Here is a 14,505-nt window from a genome sequence, read left to right as displayed (position 1 = left end):
AAAAATAACTGAGCTTTTGTAGTAGCTTGTTCTAAAAACCAAGAGCCCCACGGGTGGCGTCCCTCACTTTTGGGGACTAAACGTGGTGCTGGCTTGGGTGGAGTTGACAGGTGGCTGTTTTTTTATCAGAACGGCTGGTTAAAAAGGGACCCTGGCAGCTCTGGTCAGCACCCCTGCCTGGGCTGCTAAAAGTCCAGTTGGTGGTACAGTGGGGCTAAGGTAGGGTTACCATACGTCCAGATTTTCCCGGACATGTCCGGCTTTTTGGGCCTCAAATCCCTGTCCGGGGGGGGAATCCCAAAAAGCCGAACCTGTCTGGGAAAATAGGGAGGGGCCGGAGCTGCTGGGCCGGGGCCGGCGGTGCAGGGCCGGCGGTGCTGGGCCGGGGGCCGGCACCCAAGGGCCCAAGCCGAGCCAGGCTGGAGATGCTGGGGCCGGGGCCGGCTGCCGGAGGGAGCCACTCGGTTGGGGGGGGCAGACTGGGCCGCGCCTCCTCCCCCCACCTCCCCCAGCTTACCTGCTGCCTGCTTCAGGCTTCCCACGAATCAAATGTTCGCGGGAAGCAGGGGAGGGGGTGGGGTTGGGGCGGGGCCGGGGCCCTGTGGAGTGTCCTCTTTTTGGACACTCAAAATATGGTAACCATAGCTAAGGCAGGCTCCTTCGCTTGGCGCAGCTCCTGCAAGTGGCCAGTATTTCCCTCTGGCCCCTAGGTGCAGGGACTGGGATGATCAGGGAAGCTCCCTGTGCTGCCCCCAGCACTGGCTCCACAGCTCTCATTGGCTAGGAACAGTGCAGAGCTGCCTGGCCCCTCCGCCAGGGACCGGACGTCCAGGTCGCTTCCAAGAGTAGTGGAGCCAGGGCAGGCAGGGAACCTGCCTTAGTCCTGCTGTGCCGCTGACTGGGAGCCATCTGAGGTAAGCGCAGCCTGGCTGGAGTCTGCACCCCAATCCTCTGCCCCAGTTTGGAACCCCAACCTGCACCCCAACCCATGAACCCCCTCCAGGAGCCTGCACCCCAACCTGCTGCCCCAGGTCAGAGCCCCTGTTGCCGGCACAGAGTGCCCGAGGACAGCAACAGTGGGGTTCGTTGCCCGGTGTGCTTCGCGCCAATAAACAGACCAGGGATGGAGAAACAAACAAAGTTTATTTGGGATCCCAAAGCAGTGCAAGGAGACTGGCAAGTCTCAAATCAAGCACACTAACAGAAACAGTTTTTCTTCTTTTATACATTTTGCAGTTAAGCCTCACCCCCCCCCTTCTCCTCCCTTCCTCCCCCTCTACCCCTCCCTTCCCTGGTAACAGTTACTAAGCAAATAACGATTACATTTAAGCAGTTAAGTCATTCTTGGCAGCTATAAGCCTAGCTTGTTAGTAACTTCTTTAAACCGTTATCCTGTCCTTTTTCCCTTCAGCCAGAAACATGCAGGCCTCATTATTACTGCTTGATACCGGTGTGAGCAGGGGGTTGCACACAGATAACTGGATGTTTACATATTCCAATTGCACCTGGCTTTTAAGGTTGATTAGAGTTTAAACATGGAAGAAGTTTGGTTCATATAGGCCTAGTGCAGGAAGGCTTCATTGACACTTAGTGGCCTTCCACCCTCCCGAGTTACTTAGGGTTATGCCTAGTGACACCAACATCCCCATCCACACCCAAACTCCCTCCCAGACCCTGCACCGCAACCACCTGCCTCAGCTCCCTCCCGGAGCCCACACCCCTGCCCCAGGTGAGACCTCCACCCACACCCAAACTCCCTCCCTGAGCCTGGACCCCAATCCTCTATCCCAGCCCTGAGCCCCCTCCTGGAGCCCACACACCCTCCCGCACCCCAACTTCCTTCCCCAGCTCTGAGCCCCCTCCCACACCCAAACTCCTGGAGCCTGCACCCCAAACCTCCTTCCCCCAGCCTGGAGCCCCCTCCCGCACTCTGAATCCCTCATTTCTGCCCCCACCCTGGAGCCCTCACCCCCTGCCTCAGCCTAGTGAAAATGAATGAGGGTGGGAAAGAGCGAGTGACTGAGGTGGGGGCTGGAGTGAGTGGGGGGGGGGGGGCTTAGAGAAGGGGCGGGGCAAGGGTGTTTGGTTTTGTGCAATTATAAAGTTGGCAATCCTAGGCTTGGGGATGACCAAGCCTGTAGCTCTGGTGTCCACAATGTCTTTGCCCCAGTCACTGGGGCAGGTGGGTGCCTGCGCCCTGCCCCGATGCGACAACCGCTACACCTATTTCAACCTCAGAAGAGTCCCTTGGCTGGGTGCGTGGCATTGACCTGTAGCATGGGTGCAGGACACAGGGAAACCAGTAATTTGGTGGCAATGTATCTTGTCTCACTTTGAGCCCTTGGGAAGGATAGATGGTGTGCACGGTACATTCAAATACAATGCAAATCTCTTGGGAAGTATTTTTGAGTGCCACCAAGGAGTCATCTCTGGCAAGGGATGATTTAGCAGTGCCCAGAGTGTGGGTAATCTGCTTCTGAGGTATGCTAGTCATCTCTCTTCGGTTTGGTGGTGGAATTTAGAGCTTCCTCCAACCCTTCACTGTGTCAGACTTGCTCAAAGCATGTGTGTCCGGGATAAGTCAGTCACTTCTTATACCTACACAGGAGAATCTGCATAGGTAAGACAGGTACTATAGAAATATTTCAGGCCTACTTGCAGTTTTTCAGTTTCTTTCCAAAGAAGGTTTAAATATAGCACGGTACGTCAGTAAATGTTCACTCTTTTTCCAGTTTACAGCAGTTTGTTGTTTCTTTTCAGAAAATAAGATTGCCCTATATATTATCACAAAATACAAATCAGATTTGTATATGATGGCTTTGTATACTTTTTATATATATTTTTGCTCTAATATCGTACAAGCACGTCTTTACCTACAAGAGCTCACCTACCTGACAAATACAACCAGGAGAGGAGACTCATCTGGTAGTCCCCAAACATATTTTCATTTTATATATAGTGTGTTCTGTAACCATCCTAAAGCCTTGGACATATACAGAATGCATTCAGAGGGGCAGCCTCACCAGGGTGATGTTTAGCAGTGGGAGAGGGTTGCTGTTTTCCTTAACCTAGAAGAATCTGTTGGAGAAGTAAAGTTTTAATTTATGGCTGGATCATTATATGAACCTGCCAGTGAAAGTTTTGATATATACCGTACTTGTTTGCTTTAACCTTTTATAGGTTAAAAAGGGCACAAAGGATTTTTAATAAGAAAAATACTGTGCTACGGTATACTCATTACAGAGTAAACATCATCTGTTGCAAATTAACTAATCACTTTGAGAACTATTCTAAAAGACAATTGCTAAAGAGTTATGGAGAGCCAGAAATAGAAATGTTGGTTGAAACTTGACAAAACAAAACAAGTGCATTTACCTGAACTTTGGCAAAGAAGATAAAGGCAAAACACTTTATAATTTCAGGGATGACTGAAGACATCATAGGATGTATAAACCAAAAACATTTTCAGTAACTGAGTAATAAGAATAGAAGTGTTTCTCTGATATTTATGTGTGGAGTGTTTATTTTCTGGGAAAGACCCATTTTATTAAGTATATTTTTCCCAAGGAGTGGAAAGAGAATAATCTTTAGGTGAAAATGTTTTAAATTGTACTAAATGTCCCATGTTTCCTGGTCGATCATAACCAGAACAAGCCAGTTGTTGGTCACCATCTTGATGCCTAAAAGGGAACCTTACTTGTGTTCAACAGGTTGTTACAGTGTTTGTGTCTGAGCATGTGGACTAGAACAATTTTGGAGGAAATTATGTAACTGAGAACAGTAAGGTTGAGGTCTATTCCTGTATACATGAAATATCCTCCCTTTGGCTTTCTGTCTCTGTCAAATAGATGAATATACATTTGTATTTTCACTGGTCTAATATATTTTACAATTTCACTTCAAGTTTATATCTACCTTTCATAGTACGCCAGGGGTTCACTTCCTTGTCTTAGAGTCTATTCATTTTGGGTCATGTTTTTTTTTTTTTTGGTAAATATATTTTAAAGTATTGTGAGCAGTGCTGTTCTACATGGTTCTTCATTCATATTCATAAGAAATTAATCCACTTAATCAATATCTCTGCTCTATCATAGTTAAACTACAGAAGTTTTTAAAATTGCTTTTATGTAGCTATTACAAGTTTTGTCCAGAGTCCCATAGAATCATAGATTATCAGGGTTGGAAGGGACCTCAGGAGGTCATCTAGTCCAACCCCCTGCTCAAAGCAGGACCAATTCCCAAATAAATCATCCCAGCCAGGGCTTTGTCAAGCCTGACCTTAAAAACCTCTAAGGAAGGAGATTCCACCACTTCCCTAGGTAACCCATTCCAGTGCTTCACCACCCTCCTAGTGAAAAAGTTTTTCCTAATATCTAACCTAAACCTCTCCCACTGCAACTTGAGACCATTACTCCTTGTTCTGTCATCTGGTACCACTGAGAACAGTCTAGATCCATCCTCTTTGGAACCCCCTTTCAGGTAGTTGAAAGCAGCTATCAAATCCCCCCTCATTCTTTTCTTCTGCAGACTAAACAATCCCAGTTCCCTCAGCCTCTCCTCATAAATCATGTGTTCCAGCCCCCTAATCATTTTTGTTGCCCTCCACTGGACTCTTTCCAATTTTTCCACATCCTTCTTGTAGTGTGGGGCCCAAAACTGGACACAGTACTCCAGATGAGGCCTCACCAATGTCGAATAGAGGGGAATGATCATGTTCCTCGATCTGCTGCCAATGCCCCTACTTATACAGCCCAAAATGCCGTTAGCCTTCTTGGCAACAAGGGCACACTGTTGACTCATATCCAGCTTCTTGGACTGTAACCCCTAGGTCCTTTTCTGCAGAACCACTGCCTAGCCATTCGGTCCCTAGTCTGTAGCGGTGCATGGGATTCTTCTGTCCTAAGTGCAGGACTCTGCACTTGTCCTTGTTGAACCTCATCAGGTTTCTTTTGGCCCAGTCCTCTAATTTGTCTAGGTCCCTCTGTATCCTATCCCTAACCTCCAGCGTATCTACCACTCCTCCCAGTTTAGTGTCATCTGCAAACTTGCTGAGAGTGCAGTCCACACCATCCGCCAGATCATTAATGAAGATATTGAACAAAACCGGCCCCAGGACCGACCCTGGGGCACTCCGCTTGATGCCAGCTTCCAACTAGACATGGAGCCATTGATCACTACCCGTTGAGCCCAACGATCTAGCCAGCTTTCTATTCACCTTATAGTCCATTCATCCAGCCCATACTTCTTTAACTTGCTGGCAAGAATACTGTGGGAGACCTTGCTAGCAAAAGCTTTGCTAAAGTCAAGAGCACTGAAATCCTCTATGCACAGAACAGTATTCCTCTCCAATGTGTCTTTACTGTTGTTTGGAGGCATCAGGCTAAGCTATACACCAGATACTATGATTTGTAGGGCTTGAAAATAGATCAGTCTGCAGGCCCATTCAGCTTTTGGTCTTCCTGCAGAGAATATTGATAATGTGCTAATTGTAGTGCTAGTGTGACATCTGTCCTTCAGGGTCTAGAGTGGGACCACTAACTCATATAACAGAGGGGTAGCCGTGTTAGTCTGAATCTGTAAAAAGCAACAGAGGGTCCTGTGGCACCTTTAAGACTAACAGAAGTATTGGAGCATAAGCTTTCATGGGTGAATGCCCACTTCATCAGATGCAAGTAATGGAAATTTCCAGAGGCAGGTATAAATCAGTATGGAGATAACGAGGTTAGTTCAATCAGGGAGGGTGAGGTGCTCTGCTATCAGTTCAGGTGTGAACACCAAGGGAGGAGAAACTGCTTCTGTAGTTGGATAGCGATTCACAATCTCTGTTTAATCCTGATCTGATGGTGTCAAATTTGCAAATGAACTGGAACTCAGCAGTTTCTCTTTGGAGTCTGATCCTGAAGTTTTTTTGCTTCAAGATGGCTACCTTTACATCTGCTATTGTGTGGCCAGGGAGGTTGAAGTGTTCTCCTACAGGTTTTTGTATATTGCCATTCCTGATATCTGACTTGTGTCCATTTATCCTCTTGCGTAGTGACTGTCCAGTTTGGCCAATGTACATAGCAGAGGGGCATTGCTGGCACATGATGGCATATATAACATTGGTGGACATGCAGGTGAATGAGCGGTGATATTGTAGCTGATCTGGTTAGGTCCTGTGATGGTGTTGCTGATGTAGATATGTGGGCAGAGTTGGCATCGAGGTTTGTTGCATGGGTTGGTTCCTGAGTTAGAGTTATGATGCGGTGCGTGGTTGCTGGTGAGAATATGATTAAGGTTGGCGGGTTGTCTACAATGCATTGGTGACCTCCCAGAAAACACCATCCTAGCCACCATGGATGTAGAGGCTCTCTACACAAACATTCCACACACAGATGGAATACAAGCTGTCAGGAACAGTATCCCTGATGATGACACAGCACAACTTGTTGCTGAGCTCTGTGACTTTATCCTCATGCACAATTATTTCAAATTTGGTGACAATATATACCTCAAGACCAGTGGCACAGCCATGGGCACCCGCATGTCCCCACAATATGCCAACATTTTTATGGCTGACCTGGAACAACGCTTCCTCAGCTCCCGTCCACTCACGCCCCTTCTCTATCTACGCTACATTGATGACATCTTCATCATCTGGAACCATGGGAAGGAGACCCTGGTAGAATTCCAGCATGATTTCAACAGCTTCCACCCCACCGTCCACCTCAGCCTGGACCAATCTACACGGGAGGTCCACTTCCTAGACACCACAGTACAAATAAGTGATGGGCACGTTAACACCACTCTATACCGAAAACCCACCGACTGCTACGCCTACCTTCATGCCTCCAGCTTCCACCCCGGACACACCACACGATCCATCGTCTACAGCCAAGCGCTGAGGTACAACCGCATCTGCTCCAACCCCTCAGACAGAGACCAACACCTACAAGATCTTCACCAAGCATTCTCAAAACTACGATACCCACACAAGGAAATAGAGAAACAAATAAACAGAGCCAGACGTGTACCCAGAAGCCTCCTGCTACAAGACAGGCCCAAAAAAGAAAACAGAACTCCACTGGCCATCACCTACAGTCCTCAGCTTAAACCTCTCCAACGCATCATCAGTGATCTACAACCCATCCTGGACAATGATCCCTCATTTTCACAGACCTTGGGAGGCAGGCCAGTCCTCGCCCACAGACAACCCGCCAACCTTAAGCATATTCTCACCAGCAACCACGCACCGCACCATAACAACTCTAACTCTGCCACTGCCCTACATCATCTGCAAACCAGGAGAATACAGGCATTCCCCCATCTATCTTGCCTATGTGGGGCCTGATTTGATAGGCACCTATCAGATCAGGGCCCATTCAAAATCTGACTCATGGTGATGGTGCCACTTCCCTTATAATTTTTAACCTAGTGGTTAGAGTACTTACTCAGGATGTGGGAGATCTGGGTTCAATTTCCTCCTCTGCCTGATGGAGGAAAAAGACCCCTTTTCATATCCTGTCTCCCACCTCTTAGGATAGTGCCTTAATCCCAGTGATGTGCTCCCTCATTTTTTCTGTTGAAGACATTATTCAGGTGCTTAAAGTTAGGCATATGTTTAAGTAGTTTGCTGAATTAGGGTCTCAGTGGGTATAATCTCCCACTATATCCATTCTATCAAGAAAAGGGTCTTATTAGCATTAGACTTCCAATTATGCTCACATAGAAGAGAAAGCTTTTTTCTAGTGGTTGGAGTACAGGACTGGAAATTAAGAGTTTTGGGTCTTATCTGTGTTACATACCAGTTCTACCACAGACTTCCAATGAGGCAAATCACTTAGGCCTGATTTTGCAAAACTGAAGGTGAAAATGCTCATGTGGGAGCTGCAAGGAACAGAAGCACTACCATATGATATTGCTAATCTGATCGAACTAAACACCATAATTCAAATAATAAATGTAAAGTACTCAGTGCTCTAGGAAGATGCTTTGCAACCAATCCTTTTGTTGTACTAAAAAAAAAAAAAAAATTCTGAATGATTTCCAATAATGAGTAAACAAGAGAAAATCTCAATCTTTTTTGAATATTTTGTGATTAGAAAACAAATTTGAGTTAGTTGGATAAATTATTAATTACAAATCATTCACGCAGGTCCAGTAAAAATGCCTTTCCATTTCATTCAGGTTCTTTACTTTTTGTTTCCTAGGTCATTTCTCACGTCTTACAAATAAAAGCTACTTCCTACATGAATTGCTTCAGGAAGAGAGATACAATTTGTGCATGTTTTCTAGGGAGAGACAATTTTATGCATTCACCCATAACCAATTATGGCTATGGCCCCAATCCAGTAATTGAACCCACACAAGCAGGTCTTAGTACCACACAGAGCACCAGTGAAGTCAAAGGTAATTGGATCCAGCTTCAGAATTGAGGCCCATAATATCGAAATAATTTAAAATGGGGGACTCTCTGTAGGTTCTTTTGGCTGTCTCATGCTGTAGCATTTAATCAGTCTAATGGTTTCCATTTAGTTTTTTCTTTACTTTAATTTCTGGAACAAAGTACAGTGGCTTGGTCAGATTTTAGCAGAATGAATCATAGGAACTGGTTCTTGGACCTTTACCATCTTAAAAATTAAATTGCAGAAGAAATAATCCAACATAGCATTTTTAATTTTTTGTTCTTTACTTTATATATGGACAGTTTAAAAACTTGTGTTTTGAATATTTATTTCATATATTTCACATAGAAATGGCAATTCTGTGTAAATGGAGGACATCTTTTATCAGTTGAGCTATAAATATGTTTAATTACGTGAAAAGATAAGGTGAATATGTTAACCAGCTAGGCAGGTCACTATTACAACACAAACCCTCTAGCGGGTCAATAACATAGGGAGCTAGTATTTGCCCTTAAACTCCCTTCCAGTACAGAGTCCCCATCCCCTCTTCCCCCTCCCCCCATATCTATCACCAAAAGTAATAATGACTCTTAAAGTACTAGGAGGCAAATATAAAGGTACAAACAGAACAAGGTTTATTAAACAAAGGACCCCACAACCAATAACAGTGAACAAGCAATAAAGCACTCAGATGTTAACAGACAAATAAGATTGAAGCCAAGGACTCCAAACAATACAGGTGGTTGGTAGGTATACAATAAATCAAGAAAATTAATACATCAGCATGTCATTGACGAACAAGGAACGAGACAGTATCACGCAAGGACTCAGGAACACAACACAGGAACTCGGGAATGCACGGGAACAGCGCAGGAAATCGGGAGCGATCAGGAACAACAGGTAAGTAGGTTTTCTGGTCTTCTCTTCTGGTCAATGTCCCCTCTAATTTTTTTCCATTTTATGTGCAGAATGAATTTTGTTATGTGCACCAAAATGGAGGTAATGTGCAGATGTGCACCACCAGAAGAAACAAAAAACCTAGATATAACATATATTTTTAAAAAGTTACCATAGGTATGGAGGAAGAAGAGAGAATATTAAAACAAGGGATAATTAATAAGGTGCAATGCTTAAGATGTTAATTTTATTTTTATTTGATTTCATATTAAATAAACATTGCAAAAATTTCAGTTGCCTTTTAGAATCTTACAGGTATCTATTCCTTTTGAGGCATGAAACAAAATTATCCATTTTCTTGATATAGGAAACATATTTTATCATTAGTATTGATGCATGAAATAAAATAAAGTTTACACTTTATGCTTGAAATTAAAGATATCTCTTGGCTTGACATGAAAACAGTTTTTTATCTTTGTGTGTGTGTGTGTGTGTGTGTGTGTGTGTGTTCCTTTTTTTTTTTGGTGACACCTGAACGAAATTATTTTATTTTCTTGATTTAGGAGATCACTTGTCACTGGAATGAGACCCCAGACCAGTAGTTATCAAATTAGACGATGGGGCAGACACTTGCTGCTGGCTATGAACATTTTTTCTTCCAGTGTTTATATACAGTGTCAAGGTTTACTTCTTCATCACTTGAAGTGTGAAATTTGAACCTCATTGGCATATCCAGGTGATTTTATTTCAAGCTGTTTCATGATTTAGTTCTGATATTATTCATATGGCTAAAGCCACGCTCATGGTCAGCACTGGAAACTTGAAAGGTTGCACATATATCCACCAGTTGTGAAACTACACTGTATTATTCTGCATTTTGTAGACTGAAAGTCACCATTTTCTGGAAATTTATTATCAACTTTGCTTCATGTTTCTCTGCAATTATGTATTTGTAAACATTATACTCGTTCACAATGGACTCCTTTTTTTCCATGGTGTTTTGGGCAGATGACTTCACTTGACTAAGGTCCAAAATTTTTCTGTATTGGTCAACTAGCTTGCTAATGTTTTCAATGCCAAATTCATAACTGATTTGCTGTGATGAAAATGAGGCAAAATCAAAAGCTGCCTATTCATTTAGTTCCTTTTCTAGAAACCTTTTATTCAGATGATCACACAGTAGAGAGATGAAACTTAGAATAGATTAACTGCTGAATTGTTCATCTCTTGTGCTTGATGCAATTAGATTTTTCACACTGTTGCTCCAAGAGACTGTTTGTTTCTCCTAGATAGCATCCTCTCATCTTGTGGATCTGGGCCTTTGCTAACTGTACAGCTTCAACTGTTAAAGAGCTCTTCTGAAAGCATTTGGTCAGTTCTGCTAATTCATATAAAACATCATTTAATGCAGGTAGAGTGATACGGTAATTAGTGTCAAAAAGCTTCTTTAGGCAGTACTTTGCTGTCGGGCCATTATATGAGATTTCACGTTCAAAGTATCTAAGAAGGGTCTCTTAATTGTGCATCAAAGCACTTTCCACGAAATGTCTAGATAGCCACCTCACTTCATTTAGAGGTTTAAATGATAGTCTCATTTTCTGTGACATTTGCCATTTCCTCAAATTGTCCTCTTTGGACTGTGGATCTGCAGAAGACTGTATAGATGGTCTTCAAAAGTGTCTCAGTTTTCTTCATCATTGGTACTTTGTTCCACACATCGACTAACCCCAGATTTTCTCAATGGGCCACACAGTGTTGTTCTATTAAATGTGGATTGCACTCCTTGAGTTATGTGGCAACACCATTGTTTTTTCCTAGCATGACAGAAGCACCATCAGACATGAACATCACCTTTTTCATCATGTCCAGCTTATTGAGAATGTGGAAATCCACCAAACACTGGAGATGCTGCATCTCTGAACTTAACAGAAATATCTGTGCTTTCTTCAATAATAAGTGTATGATAGGAAGACAGGCGAATCTCTGACATGATTTTTGTGAGGACAACACTATTGATCGATTCCAAAAACTCTAAAGCGTAGTTTTTGCTACGCCATCTCGTTGGTTCATGCAGATACTTTGCCATGTGATCATTTATATTTTGCACAGAGTTCATGGAGCTGTTCATTTGTACTGCAAGCAGAACATTGTCTATGAGAAATTTTATTTCTTCTGGCTTTGAACATCAGTCTCTTCTGTCTGTCACTAGTGGTTTCTAATAGAATACTTCACAAGTCAAATCCCAATGGGTGAGAATTTATGCTTCTAAGAATATGTGCAGCAGATTCATGACCTTTGCTTAATAAATGCCTCTTCATGTAGTCCAACTTCCATCCATCTTCACATTTCTTGCCTGTAGAGAAATCACTGGATATTCTAGCTCTAGCACAGATTTTGCAGATCAAGCCCACATCAGCCCAATTGGAATATTTTCTTCAGTTGTACATGAATCTTACCTCTAGATTGTTGAGATTCTGTTTCCATTATTTCATCCAGCCACTCTCCTCTGAACATGAGGCAGCATTTCTTCTTAGGATTTGCCCCTTTGATGGGTGATGTTGTTTGCCTTCTTTTAAACATGTCTGTTAAAAGGATATGCTTTTGTTAATAAATAGAATCGCCACAAAAATAATTAAAATCAATAATAATTTTTAAAATTCTACTGTAACGGGGTTGGGACTCACCACCGTGGCGCCTCCTACTGGTTGTTCCGGGAATTAGCTCAGTCCAGTGGAGCGCCCCTCCTGGTGGTGTCCCGACCGTTGTCTCGCCCTCGGTTGGCGTATCTGAGCCCACGTCGCTCACCAACTCGCGGCGTCCTCTTCGGGACCACTGCCCTCCGGCAGTGCCCCTCTGTCTTTCCACACCCCCTTCCAGGAGAGGGGGGGCTTCAATCAGCAGTCTCCTTGTCCAGCCACTGTAGTCAACCACACACCCCAAAGTCTAATCCCTCCCATCAGGGATCTGGCGTGGTCTGTACTGGCCGCTCCCTACGGCCAATGGCTAGATGTACTGCAAGGGGATAGGGGGGAACCCAGGCCCGCCCTCTACTCTGGGTCCCGACCCAGGGACCCTCTGGCGGCAGCCTCGCTGTCCTCCTACTCTCCCCTCGTCTGTCCGCTTCCCTGGGCCGCTTCCCCTACGGCCCCTTGCACCCGCTAGGCCCTTCCACTCAGGGCCTACAGCCTGGCAGGCCTCAGGCTAGAGCTCCCCTCTGCTCCCTGAGCCTGGCCAGCACTGCGCTGTCCGCGGTGCTAGTCTCCCAGTTTGGAGATAGACCTTCCCCTCTTGAAGGCCTGGGACAGCCTGACTGCTCTCTCCCTATGCAGTCTTTTATAGGGCTGAGCCTGGCCCTGATTGGCTGTCTCCAACCTGGGCCCTGATTGACTCCCACTAAGCCCTTCTCTCATTGGCTGTGTGTCTGCGCAGGCCCACTGGCCTGCCGCAGCCCATAATCTCAGGGAGTGGGGCAGCCGCCCCACTACATCTACATTAAACTCTGACATTTTACTCAATTACGGTAGGCAAGACTTTACCAATAGTATTTGTTTATATGTTTGATGTGAGAGAAACAACTTGGAACAGTTAATCGTTAAATTGATCCGCAACATTGTTAAATTGAACCGAAAATCCTATAAGGTTATTGCATAAATGTACTTTTATCAGCAAAACACACGTATATTACAAGTATAAATTCTAACAATCTTACCGAAAACTGGGTGAAAATCAAGAGAGTAGCAACTGCATGCCACATTGCAACTGCCCCATGACTACGTGTCCTCCTCTGTCCTGGTTTCTCAGCACGAAGAGACGTGTCAGCACCAGTCCAGTGTACATGGAGCAAAATTCAAATTATTTTTTTATTTATTCCTATCAAAAACATAATGAAGCCCTGACATTCTGACAAAAGTTTATTTGACTGAATCTACCAAGATAAACACTATTGTGCGGCCATGCAGGCACACATCTTAGAGGGAACGCTGCTTCTGATCTTGACTTGACGTCTCAGCTTGGTTCACTTACTAGGTACTGGGCCGCCATGGGGGCAGACAGTCTGGAGTGCTGTGCACTTAGTCCTTATATAACTTCCTGTTTCTGGGCAGATTACACCTGTTACATGATTAGTTCCCACCTTAGTTTGAAAAAGGGCACCATCTTCACAAACAAGAAGGGGTACCAACATGGAGGCCAAACAACAACCCTGGTAAAACAAAATGGCGATTTAGGAATTGGCCCTACAAATATATATTTATTTTGATGAGTTATGATAATAGGTGAATTTAAGCCATGTTATTGGACTCTAATTCTTAAGGTTTATTATATTTTCAAAGTAGCCTAAAGGATTTAGGGGATGGAATTCCATTGTTTTTTTTTTTTAATGGGATTTTGGGCCCCTAATTCCCATAGGCTCCTTTGAAAATCCCACCTTGAGATTTAGAGAGAGAGAGAGTGTTGTGAAATCCCAACTCTGTTGAAGTCAGTGGGAGTTTTGCCCTTGACATCGGTGGGCTCAGGACTTCACCAATTGCATGCTTAGGCCTGGTCTACACTAGGCGTTTATGTCGAAGTTAGCGCCATTACATCGAATTAACCCTGCACCCGTCCACACTGCGATGCTATTTAGTTCGACATAGAGGTCTCTTTAATTCGACTTCTGTACTCCTCCCCGACGAGGGGAGTAGCGCTAAATTCGACATGGCCATGTCGAATTAGGCTAGGTGTGGATGGAAATCGACGCTAATAGCTCCGGGAGCTATCCCACAGTGCACCACTCTGTTGACGCTCTGGACAGCAGTACGAGCTCGGATGCTCTGACCAGCCACACAGGAAAAGCCCCGGGAAAATTTGAATTTGAATTCCTTTTCCTGTCTGGCCAGTTTGAATCTCATTTCCTGTCTGGACACCGTGGCGATCACAGCAGCACTGGCAACGATGCAGAGCTCTCCAGCAGTGATGGCCGTGCAGTCTGTGAATAGAAAGAGGGCCCCAGCATGGACTGATCGGGAAGTCTTGGATCTCATCGCTGTGTGGGGCGATGAGTCCGTGCTTTCTGAGCTGCGCTCCAAGAAACGGAATGCAAAGATCTATGAGAAGATCTCAAAAGACATGTCAGAGAGAGGATACAGCCGGGATGCAACGCAGTGCCGCGTGAAAATCAAGGAGCTGAGACAAGGCTACCAGAAGACCAAAGAGGCAAACGGACGCTCCGGATCCCATCCCCAGA

Source organism: Malaclemys terrapin, chromosome 5, assembly GCF_027887155.1.
Source record: "Malaclemys terrapin pileata isolate rMalTer1 chromosome 5, rMalTer1.hap1, whole genome shotgun sequence".
Taxonomy (NCBI): Eukaryota; Metazoa; Chordata; order Testudines; family Emydidae; genus Malaclemys; species Malaclemys terrapin.
This window is presented reverse-complemented; position numbering follows the sequence as displayed.